At 38.4% G+C, this 13,165-nt stretch overlaps 1 long non-coding RNA gene across 1 annotated transcript; it reads left to right on the forward strand.

The window, feature by feature from the left end:
- The first annotated feature begins 9,595 nt into the window (after nt 1-9,595).
- Nucleotides 9,596-12,499, forward strand: LOC123596737. Its single transcript, XR_006711840.1, has 2 exons — nt 9,596-10,127; nt 12,240-12,499. It is a non-coding gene; the product is annotated as an uncharacterized LOC123596737 (long non-coding RNA).
- The last annotated feature ends 666 nt before the right edge of the window (nt 12,500-13,165 follow it).

Genomic DNA, 13,165 nt, shown 5'->3' on the forward strand with positions numbered 1-13,165 from the left:
ACTGGGAAGGGTGGCAGTTATCATGCTGGCTGAGGCAAAGTGTGGTCTGCTGCTGCCTCTTCCCTTCCTCCCACCCCTTATCTTGATACCTTCTCTTCCATCCAAGGCTTTCCTTGACCAGGGGAGGGACTTGGCTGGCAGTTCAGGGCAGCCAGGGTTAAATCTCCTTACGCAGGAAGTTGGGCCAATTCCTAACATAGTTTCTAGAGATAGAACTTGCCACAACTAGCCAGAACTTGCTATGAGTGCCAGATTCAACCATGGCCAGCCTGAAAGACACAGGTACCCTGGACAGACTTATCATTAGATAGTCTTTCAAACCACTATTCTTTAAATATTTATTCAACATGTATTTAATGAAGGGGGGAAATGGTTTTCTATTATACAAATTTTATCACTAATTTAAATTCACAGTATAAATCAGATTCTACCCAGAACATTTTTCAGAACACAAGAAATAGAAAAGTCCTCCTTCATTTTATTTCTACCTAAAAACATTTGGAAAAAAAACCCTCCTTTTCGGTAGTTCCTGTAAATTTTTCTTTTATAAATCCTCAAATAATGAAACTACTGATGGTTTAAAAATTATAGAATAAAGTAAATTACCTAGCCCTCATCAATGATGTCAACTACCTTTAACAGACTCTGACTACAGAAGACTATAGTTGGCAAGCTACAGATTACTTTCACTGTCTGAACTTAAGAATTTAACAAAAGAACATACAGACTAAATGCAGTTGAGGGTGTATGATTAAAGCAAATATTCATGTAGAGTCAGAGCTGCAGTCAGAACCATGCAAACCAAGTTACTTCCAAGTTAAAATAATTTGGGAGCAGAAAAGAGGTGAGCTTGAGAAAGTTGTTCTTCAGACAAAAACTGAGAAAATGAAGCAAATATGTAGAGGAAGCCTGAGCTGGGAGTGCCCAGAAGCCCAGGAAAGATGGGAGAGGCAGGCTCAGGTACCAGCTGGCCACATCCTGTACTTCTGCAGCCTGCTCTAATCTTAAAACAGTCACCTCCATCACCATGAACTAGCTTGAGAAGGCTTCCATTCCGTACATCCAGGGATAGTGTTGATAGTGTTAACACCAGTTGCGGAGGGTGGCGTGTGTGTTTCTGGTAGGTTTCCACAGGAAGGAAGAGGGAATCCATTCAAGGAAAAAGGTTGTCAGTTGGGTCTCTTAAGTCTTTGGAACAAATAAAAGTGTTAAAAAAAACACAGATACAAACATGTATTGAATACCTATTAAGCATTGTGTGCTGGCTGTACACAACATACAAACCTTTCAGGCCAATGGTGCCAAAGCCCCAGTATTCTACACAACAACGATTCACAATGAAACAAAGTTTGTTCCAGGTGACTTTGAGGCTGACACGAAGACTTCGGACAGGGTGTCTGCAAGAGTATACCATGACTAAAATGGAAGCCCCACAGGATGGTGTGCTAAGGCTAAATGCAATTTATGAGGTTCCAAAAGAGTGCTCCTAGAAGAATGGGGAAGGCAGTTCAATTTTGGCGGCATGCTCAGTCTTCCTTGACTGGTTGTTACATTCAGGTATTAAGGGAAAGATGGAAAAATTACTCCGAAACTATTAAGTCCCAAGCTACTGTCCCCGTATCAAAACCCTGTATGTGTTAGATCTAAATCCCTTTTCTTCTGGAGAACTAATTACACTGTCCTCAAAGCATTAATGTCAAAGTCTGTAAGGAAACAGAAAACTATAGCTATTGGTAAATATGTAAATTAATTATACTCAGTGTGATCCAGGGGGAAAATCTTCTCAGTGAATAAAGGCATATTCAAGTCATAACCACCAGCCTTCAGAGGGTTCAGAAATCTTCCTGGGAAAGGTAGGACAGCTTTACATTTCCCTTCTGAGTTTAGCAGGCTTCAGTGTCCAGTCAAAAGAAAAAAATACACAACCTTACTTACACATTAGAAATGGGATCACTGATATTTGGTTATGTTCAGCCTCTTACCCAAAATACAAACAAAACTTTGGTAGTTGTTCAATGTGAGAAAAATAGTTGCACTGTGTTATTAAATCCTATGAGAGACCAAAGCTTCAGATTAATCAATAATACAAGCTGACTTTTGTCTTAGTGAATTAGGCCCAAGAGCTAGAAATCTTTCTGAAAGTCAAGAGAAAGATTCCACTGTACGGCAGCTGATGGTGTTTCCATTGATTCTGGCCCTATTAAGAAAAAAAGACCTGGTGATGGAGAAGGGGTTTTCTGTGTCCTATATCATTGTTTTCCTCTTGATCAAACTGTATGCAACTCTTGGGGCAGTCAGAGGGGTAGGGAACAAGATTGTCAAGCTTTTTACATTAAAGCTATACCTTTAGAAACATAAAACTTTATGTTCAATAGAGTACTTTAAAAACTAAAGAGCCCCCTAATTCCAACCTTTAACAAGAAGTCCGCCTTTAATACTTGGAAACCAAAGTTGCTTTCTATTTTAATCAATGAAAAGCGAGCTTTCACATATAAATGGATTTTTTCCAGAATTCTTTTTAAACCACTGAAAATGGATGTGCATAATGGTAGTCCACTTGGTTCTCCGTAAAGCTAATTCTGGCTGGCTAATTCCCTTCAGGCAGCAGCAAGCATTGTTCTCCTCAGCTCCTGTATAATTAATACCCAGATACAAATATATTCCTGTCTATTTCAGGGGGAGCAGAAGTGAGAAAAAGACAAGGGTAGAGATACTGGTGTCAAATGAATTCTCTAATACATTTCCCCACTAGAGGGAAAAATAAATTAAATGTGCAATAAAATTTTAATAGCAAACAGTGATTGCACTATAGGAACCCTGATAGAAATAAGCATAATGGCATAATAAATTTTCCTGTGTGAGGAATAATTTTTTGGAGCTTTAAGCTTTGACAATTCTGGTAAATCTTACCCGTTTGTTAGCAATTAATAATATTAAATTGCTTCTCATCTCCCTAGATAAACATCAGCAATCTTTCAAATCATTGTTGAAGAAATGTATAATCTAGTGCACACCACTATAGGATTTTGTAAAAATTTCTGAGAGATGTTTAATAGCACTGTTCCAAGGAAAAATAAAAGCAATGTAATCTTTATCACTAATATAAATACATCAACAAATATTTGTTAAACCCCACTTTGTGCTTAACAGAGACTGCTAGCTGTCCATCAAAATCCATTTTTGCCTTCTAGAATTTAGGCTTGTCTGGGAAATGGCTGCTCATGCAAGGACTACATCCTCCAGTCCCCTAGACTCTGGTGTGGCCACGTGACTCATCTTTCCAATAACATTGACTGGAAATTATGTTTGTGTACCAACTTTTAAGAATGGGATGCAGCTCCTCTAAGCTCCTTAGCCTCTGCAAGCTTGATTAGGAGGCAGTAAAACTGGAAAAGGAGGAACTACATGTTGAAAGTTGCGGGCCCTGAATTCACATGCTCACAAAAAGAAACACCAGGCTTGGTTAAATGGGTAAGATACAAGATATAAAATTTAGTACATTTAAGCCATTATACATCTGTGGGTCTATTTGTTACAGCATTTTGGCCCAGTCTGACTAAAACAACAGCATTCATGTAGACTTTCTGAGATCCATAAAGACATGAAAAATATTGCCCTTCTTGCAAAAAGTAATTTTTCTCTGGATAAAGAGACAAAGAAAACAGTGCAAACAGAAAAAAGTAAAACAGGGCAAAAATATGTAAAATTTTAAAAGATGCCAGTAAACAAATAATTGGCATGGCACTAAATGTTAGGTGTTCAAAGAATGAAAATATTTATTGAAAATATTTATTTAAAATATGTTCATGCAGGGGCGCCTGGGTGGCGCAGTCGGTTAAGCGTCCGACTTCAGCCAGGTCACGATCTCGCGGTCCGTGAGTTCGAGCCCCGCGTCGGGCTCTGGGCTGATGGCTCAGAGCCTGGAGCCTGTTTCCGATTCTGTGTCTCCCTCTCTCTCTGCTCCTCCCCCGTTCATGCTCTGTCTCTCTCTGTCCCAAAAATAATAAACGTTGAAAAAAAAAAATTTAAAAAAAAATAAATAAATAAATAAATAAAAAATAAAATATGTTCATGCAGAAATGGCAGATTCTGCTGATTAGAGCTACATTTCAAGATCTACCATTGATAATAAAATCATTTATAATGGGGTTTGCTCTTTCAGGAAATTCTTCACTTGGACATATAAACCTAAAGCTCCAAATATCTGCAACCCTTTGATGTGTTGTAGTTCTCATTTCCCCTGGTTGCAGGATCTCTGATTCATCTGTAGTTGTAAGCTTAATTCTTTGCAATGCCTACCTTTGACAAAAGTAGTCCATTTATTCCAATATTCTCTGTAGTTTCCTTAAAGCAACACCTTATGATCGATCTTTTCCCATAATATAAAAGATACTCTAGCATTACTCAGGAAATAAATTTATAAATTCTTGCTAAAAGAGGTTCAGTTAAAATGCCAACCCAAACTCAAAGAGGTCCAGAAGTAAGCAAGATATATTCATATTATTTTTAACAACTATATATTGCATCACTTTTTGTTAGACACTAGGATGTAATAAACAAAACAATACAGCACATTTTCTGTAGGCACTTATATTCTCATGAAGCCCCCTATGAGGGATGAGGGCGTCAGATGATGTACTGGATATAGTAAGCCTGTAAGCTTGGAAATGACTTGATGGCAAAAAGATAACTGTCTTCAAAGATTTAAAGTCTTTTCCTGTGGAATATGGATTATACTTAGCTATGTCTCACGGCTTCTGTCCACTGATAAATACCAAACAATTAGAACTCTTCCTGGCACCTGTAGGAACTCAAAAAGCAGATTTTGAATAAATGAATGAATGAATGTATGAGCCTAGGAACTTAATTCAATTATAATCCTGCTCATTTGCAGTAGTGAGGAATGGTGATGAATGCTGTCATTTACTTGCTGTTAGCCTTTGAAAAAATCAGTTAACTTTTCTGAGAACTAAAACTACTAGGGAGAAAGCTACAGGGAGATTGATGTACTGGGGCCCGATATAATGAATTAATTTCGAAGATCAGACAACACAAATGGTCTTAATTTCCAAAGGGAATTATTCACCGGACGTTTTCATGCTCAGTAGACCTGGATGACAGAGATTTTCTTTAGGAAACATTCAGACTGGGACATTGGCATGAGCTCAAGGTACTAGCTATTATGAGCTATTCAGTGGAACCTTGGGATAGATGGAAACAAGCAAAAAATAAATAACCCTAGGACAGCTTTTATGACCTTTTTAGTGGAATCTTAGGGTGGCTGGAAACAATAAATAAATAAATAAGCAATCACCCCACCCACCTAGGACAGTTAGAAGAGGAAATAGGGCCAACAGCTTGACAGGGAAACAGGATTCCAATAGTCCACGGGGTGTGATTAAAGCCCTAGATAAGGCTAATAAACAACTGACAGAGGGATCTCATTGGAAGCTTTGTCCTATGGAGTGGGCCACCCAGGGAAGCCAGGAGCTTGGGACACACATGTACCAAGGACACATCCCTGAGCACCCAGTTTTGTTTGTCCATGAAAACCGACTGTCTTTAAGCACTTGCCCCTGAGCCTGGGAGTTCAACTTACTTTTGAGCCTTCTTAGAGGTAGTAAGAAGGCTTTTCACATGCTTATTAACTTGTGACTCTGAGAAGGCTACTCTGACCTTCAAGTTCTTCAGTAACTCGAGAATAACAACATAAAGTTTGTAACATAGCTCTGAGAATTAACTGCAAGAATTGGTTCTGAGCACAGAGCTTGCTTCCTGACCTATGCTAGGTGCCTGCCTAATCAATGTGTTTCTCCCCTTTCTCCTTCTAGTACTGAAATCATATAGTTCTTTCTCCCCAAGAAGCTTCAGAATCTTTTCATTTTAATTTCCTGTTGGGAAACTTTAATTAATCCTCTGAGAAAATCAAGTAGCATTTATAAATCTATGGAACTGGAATGTGTCATGAGCTCAAGTGCATCCCCTCAAACTATAATAAAGGCAACACCCCCTTCAGTATCACAGTCATCCATTCTAGCAATTTTGAAACCCATCTATTTTTTTTTCTCCCTGCCTGCTGGTGGTACCCTGAACTAAATTAAGAATGTAATTCTTAAATTAAGATGTAAATTAAGATGTAAAGCACTCTGGAAGTTCACTGACATTTGGAGGGTCTTCTCTAAACTGCATGTAAACACCTAGAGTCAATGTAGCATCCTAGAAAGGACAAACATTTTAATCTTTATTTCAGAATATGGCAGAAAACCTGTGGCTGCTGTATATTTCTTCCTTCATCCAGAAAAATCTCTCATTACTCAAGCCCATTTGCCTCCTGATCAAGAGTCACTAGGTTTGCATCAAATGAAAGTATGTTGACATCACAATAATCAAAGCAGAAGCAATGCTACCCTTTAGCATACAAGCCCCTCTCAAACCAAACATGTGCCCAAACACATCTCTCCCAAACAATGCACTCCCATGGGAATGGGAATAAAAGGCCCTAATGCATTTTCAAATTACAAAGCAACTGTCCCTATATTGAGATCACTCAGTTTATAGGATTCCAAAATTTCAAGAGGATCTGATAGCTCTCCTCACTAGCACAATTTTATCTTTCAAAGAAACTTGTTCTCAAAATTCTTACCCATCTCTCAGAAATAGGCTCTTTAGTTGGGGTATTTCCAGCCACATTAAGGTTTTCTTTTTATACTTGCAAACTGTCCATGCTCTTTGTGTATGGTTTTGCTTTTCAAGGGGTCTATCTAGGCTGCATGCAACAAAAATCAAGCAATCATACTGTTGCCTGATATTCAAAAAATGGTTATTAATGCTTATGATACTCTTTTCAGCCCACTTAAAATTCAAAATCGTACCTTCCAATCCCTCCAGGACTATTAGATCTGATTTTTTTATGTCTATTTGGCTAGATTTGATTTCATAATAATCCCCTGATATCTGGGTAAGTCATTTGTCTTCAATACATTCAATATGAACTAATTTTTTTTTTCTTCTTAGGTAGACAGTCACATAAGGACAGCACAGGATTAGGGCCAGAAAATACTAAAAGGCTTGGAAAATATCCCAAAATAAATACAGAGCATCAGAGTGAGATATAATGCTTAAGAGCAAGGTGGAGGCAAAGAGGATAATCAGCGTTAGAAGAAGAGTTTTATTTCTCTACATTGGTGGCTAGAAGTGACCCAAGTACTAAGCACTACAGAGATTTTTTTTTTTCAAGTGGATAACCTGCTATTTCTAAATTTGATTTTGGGTTGTAGTGAGTGGTAAGTGGTTAGTTCAGGCTTTCAAGTAATTTCCATCATGGAAATAAGTCATTTCTGAGGTCCTACCAAAATGCTGTCCTTCATTTCCTAAGAAATAACTAACTTGACTGGAAATCTAACATCTGAAAATATAACATTCTTGCATGCAATCTTCTCAAAAGTCAATTCAAAGAGCAACTGGAATTTTTTTTTCTGGTTGCAACTGCACCTCGAAATTATTCATGTTGTGTTTAAGTCTTTGTAGAAAGAGAATTAGAGGATATCAGGGCATACAGGGGACCTACTTGGATAGACCCTTGAGCACAATTAACCAAGGAAGCAAGGAAGGGAGGCAACTATAATAAGGAATATCTGTTGACCTAGGCCATTCTGAGCAGGCAGTAGCAGAGGGGCATGTCATTCTTCAAATCTTGACAGAAGAGAAATGTAAACTCGGAGATTTGAGGAAGAAAGAGAATTTCAACATAACTGAGACAGGATTTGAACCCAGGCCATCTTGACTCAAGATGTTGAGCTCCTTCACTGATGTCATAATATCTCTATATTTTGTGACTTAATTGCCTGATCTAAAGCATTATGAAGGTAACCTAAGCCATTTAAGCCAAATAAAGGAAGAAGGCTTTCCAGATAGGCTTAGAAGCCTAAACAATAGATGCCCACCAAACAGACTAACAAACCAAATGTTGACCAAGAAAGTGAGCATCAACAGGATAGAGGAAAATGAAATAGAGAGTAAACAGATTTGGAGATTGAAGACCCGGCTTCAGGGCAAATTGCCACAGGATACCAGTAGACATCCTAAGATCTTGGCTTAAATTTTTTACAGACTTGCAGAAGTAGGCACATGTGACATGTCCAAATAGCCATTACTGTTAACTTTTCTTGTTACTCCCTATCTTTCATTTTATTGGACCTAAAGAATAGGGCACACGGTTGTCAAAACAGGACCATGAGACATGATAGATGGAAAGACACCCACAAGCAGAGTTAAAGGATGCAAATATGTTCTATGAACAGTATATGAAAACTGATGGAGATAGCAACATTGACAGAGGACCACACAGCATGATCCCACACAAAGGGGAGAACCCTGCAGCTCTACAAACCACCTGTGTAGGTGCAGGTACAGCAACACATACAGTGTGAAAATTTTACCAAGTGCAAGGAGCTCACATTTTCCACTCACATGGTGTTGGTGTGGGTGGTGGTAGAGACAGGATTTTTTATACTCCTGTGTTTAATCCCCACATCTCTCTTTCTATATTCCTCATCGGCAGAGTCTTGCTCAGTCGGCCTATTCACCACATGCATGGAATTGCTACAAAACCAGCCCAATAGATATTTGGGTAAATCCAAAATCTTTTTCCAACATATAGCATGTCTTAAGAGGTCAGGCTTCCTTTAGGTCCATTTTCACAGAGGATGTAATGTATGTGTATATTCTAAATAGCTGAAGTCAGGGTTTCCAATCCTGGCTAGTCTGGAAATGGTGACTTCTGAGAAACATTCTGTTTGAAGTTATCATTAGAAGTCTCATCCAATCTTCCCTTTGATTGCTTTTAGGCCTTAGCTGATTTCTAATGTCCCCAGCTGATCTAAGTGAGCTGCCAATTGAAGGCCTAATTACAGCATCTACTTTTGAGTATTATAAAGGATGCAGCAGCTGCCTGAGCTAGTAAAAGGACCCTAGACCACGGTTCCCACTCTGCTCAGGTTATAAGTAATCTTATTTAACACTGAAAACAGACTCTGCAGGCTGATGATGGATAATATATATGAGGAAAACACTAGTCTGAATTCAGTAGTGCTTTTAAATGAATTTGTTATGCTAAAAACCATTCATGTACATATTAATGAATATTGCATGTATATTTATTAAATCCCAAGTAATGCCCTGTGCATTAATGCATTTTTGAGGTCTGTGACTTAACTTTAGGATTCATTATACTTCATTAAAAGTATCAAGACCCAGGTTCTGTTCCTGGAACTAATGCTGCAAGCAGAGTTTTAGTAGCTTCACATCTCTGAGTGACTTATCTTTCTTCATCTGTAAATAGAATAAGGCAGTTAGACTAAATTAATGTTTATCCAAGTTTTTCCTGAAGTTTCTCACCTGCTTCGCCTGGGATGCTTATTGAAACTTGAAATTTTCTGGGGCACTTGGGTGTCTCCACTGGTTAAACATCCAACTCTTGGTGTCAGCTCAGGTCATGATCTTAAGGTTCATGAGTTTGAGCCCCTCAGGGGGGGCTCTACACTGACTGCATGGAGCCTGCTTGGAATTCTATCTGTGTCTCTCCCTCTCTGCCCCTCCCCTGCTCTGTCTCTCTCTCTCAAAATAAATCAACTTTAAAAAAATATATAATTTTCTGGAAGCAACCCAGAATTCAGTCTGGAATCTCTGGGGAAGAACACTTCACTTGTAGTAAGTTTTCCCAGTGACACCAAAGCATAGTAACATTTGAGAACCACTTGTTCCAGATCGAACGGATAGCATAAACTGTCTTTGACATCATATAAAAACAAGGACAGAGAAACCACCTCTATCCATCTCAACTGAACTATGCAAACAAGGTAAATTCAACAATTGGCCCAAATGAGTTAGGTCACCTTCATCATACTTCACAATAGACAACTGAGTCATAAAACAGAGATAAAAGGACAGTGGTGAAAGGGGCCCCAAATTTTGAGTCAAGAAGACTGGGGTCAAATCCTGCCTCAGGTTCCAACTTTCTTCCTCCCTTAAACTCTGAGCTTCCAGTTCTTCATCTGTCAAGCATGTACGATGATAGCAATGCCTGTATCTTCAACAGTATTATTGCAAAAGTTTCTACAAAAAGAGAGGTAAGGTGATCTGGTAGGAGGTGCAGGATTAAGATAGGGTATTGATCTTGAAACTTCGTTTGCCTGGCAAGATCCATTTCAGTGGCTTTGGCAAAAATGGGGGGCGGGAACAGATGGAGACTACTACCACTTCTCATGATTATTATGAGGATTAATAAGAAAATATGGATTTTACATAGCAGAGTGCCTGACATATAAAAAAATCAATGCATAACTGTTCTCATTATTAAGTTGAAGAAAATGAAATTGTTGGTATTCTACTCTTTTTGACTTTCAAAAATGGCAATTCCATTCAGTTTTGACGTGATATAATATTGAAATCCCAGTATGACACAATCAGTCCGTTTCTCCCAAATTATTCATATCTTTTTTTAAGAAAAAGTGAGAGAGGTAATACCAACAAAATAATGATTTTTTTTTCTTTTATACCATTTTTTTTCTTTTAATGAAAATTCAAAAGGCTTCACCTCAAGTCACACTACAATCATTTTTCTGAGTAATGATATGATAAAAAGTTAGGCAGCAGGTGGGAGTTTTAATAGAAAACACCCAGGAGGAAGTCAGATGAGGGATTTTTATGCCTTGTTCTAACTATTATTATAACAGGCTGTCCTTCTTGTAGAGCACACCCTGTTTCAGTGACTTTAATTATGACCCGAAACTCTCCTTATCAGATGTTAATGTGGCTCATAGACTCCATTCAGTGCTTAAAAAGTCACAGAATCTCTGCCTGTTGGTAATGGATGGCTCTGTATTTCCTTCCCTCACAGGCCATCTTATAAACAAGAACTAGTCATAGGGGGTGTAAAAATAATTAATGGACTTAACTGAGCTATTAATACTATGTTACTAACCAGATGAGATATCAATCTATTTTAATTTGCTAATTCCACATTCATGTTTTACCTAATAGCTAAAACGATGAATAAATCATTTTGACTCTCATATGTTTATATTTTATGTTACTAAATTTTGTGGGTATGTCTTGATTGAAATTTATTTTCTTTAAGTTCTCATAGAATACCTGGACAGCTTTCTAAATGGAATAATGGAAAGCTAAAATTTCCCAGGTGATAACTACTGACAAAAAATGTCTCACCCAGCAAATATAACATGTGCCACTGCCTGAGTCCACATACTCAGAATATCACATAAAAACAGGAGAACTGGGGCATCTGGGTGGCTCAGTTGGCTGAGTGTCCAACTCTTGATTTCAACTCAGGTCATGATCCCAGTTTGTAGGTTTGAGCCCTGTATCAACCTCCACTATAGAGCCTCCTTGAGATTCTCTCTCTCCCTCTCTGCCCCTCCTCTGCATGCATGTGATCTCTCGTTCTCTCTCTCAAAATGAATAAAGTTTAAAAAAAAAAAGAATAGGAGAACAAATACAGAAAAATATAATGTTAAACACTGTATTTGAACCCCAGAATCACAAAGAATCCAGGTTTGGCTAACAACATCTACAATAATTACTGCTGGTTGATAATGACCCATTAATTCAAGCCTTCTATCTATTAGGTGATAGAAGAAAGCACAGAAGTATTGTTTTAAATATTATTAAAATATATTGATATTTTATTAAAATATATTAAATATTATTAAAATATTAAAAGTAGATTTGGTGAGGGTTTTCTTATGTCTTTCATGACTATTTTGTTTTTGTTTAGTTGAAAGATGAAGATGGGCACCTGTGTGGCTCAGTCAGTTAAGCGTCTGACTTTGGCTCAGGTTGTGATGTCACAGTTCAGGAGTTTGAGCCCTGCATTGGGCTCAATGCTGACAGCTCAGAGCCTGGAGCCTGCTACATATTCTATGTCTTCCTTTCTTTCTTCCTTCCCCTCCCCTGCTCACAGTCTCTTTCTCAAAATAAACGTTAAAAAAATATTAAAAAAAAAAAAGATGAAGAGAAGACAGATTATTTTCTTTACCTGAATTTCTCTTTACCTCTATCCCTGACTTGATCCCAGGGTCAGCTCTTAGGAACCCCTATGAGATTCTATTTTCATGTCTCAATGAATAACGTTAAGTCAGGAGAGAATGTTGAACTTAGAACTAAGGAAGTGAACTTGAGACAGTAATTGGAGCTCCTCAATTTTCTTTGATTTGATTCAGCTCGACATATCTCAGCCATGTGATGTGAAGAAAATGGAGAAAGCAAACAAAAATCATCTCCGTTCCAGTTCTGGTTCAGCTTCTGACAGAAGGCCAGGAAACTGAGAAAGAACCAACCCTCAGAAGGATGAGAGAAGCACAGTCCACCAGGCTAACACTGAGCAGCAAACTTGAAGACCACAAGGTGGAAATTCAGACTGAGGTCTTATAGAGGGCATAGGGCGTGGGTCCATCGTTAATAAAACAGTAAAGACCCAGGAGACTAGAGCAGCAGTTTGGTAAACTACATGCAGAGGGGCCAAATTCAGCCACACATATTTGAGTTGTTTGGGTTTTTTGTTTGTTTGTTTGAGCCCTACTGAGGTATAATTGACAAATAAAATCTTAAGTTGTTTAAAAGCAGGAAATCCCATGATTTGATTTACGTACACATTGTGAAAGAATCCCTGCCATTGGGTTAAACAATACATCCAACATCAGTCACATTTGCCCTTTTTATGAGAACACTTGAGTTTTACTCTCTTGACAAATTCCAACTATACAATACGGCATTGTCACCATGTTACATACTAAATCCTCAGACCTTAATTATTATAGAAAGTTTGTAGCCATTTACCAGCCTCTATTTCCCTCACCAGGCCCCTTGCAACCACCTTTCTATCCACTTCTGTGAGTTTGCTATATTTTTTCGATTCCACTGTTAGTCTGCAACCTCCCTGGGGGCTCCCCAGGTGTAATTGGCCCCCATAAGTGGAAAGCAGGGAGAGGCCAAAGAAACAGGCAGGCCACTCCCAATTGGTAGACAGCTGGTTTAGTAAGCACTGGAACTTATGAGCCTTGCCTTGCACAGCCACAAAAATGAGACTGCCACACCTGGCTGACAAATTTTAAAATTTACATAGAGGCCTTACCTGAGTTCAGTCACA

Source organism: Leopardus geoffroyi, chromosome C1 (assembly GCF_018350155.1).
Source record: "Leopardus geoffroyi isolate Oge1 chromosome C1, O.geoffroyi_Oge1_pat1.0, whole genome shotgun sequence".
In the NCBI taxonomy this organism is placed as follows: domain Eukaryota; kingdom Metazoa; phylum Chordata; class Mammalia; order Carnivora; family Felidae; genus Leopardus; species Leopardus geoffroyi.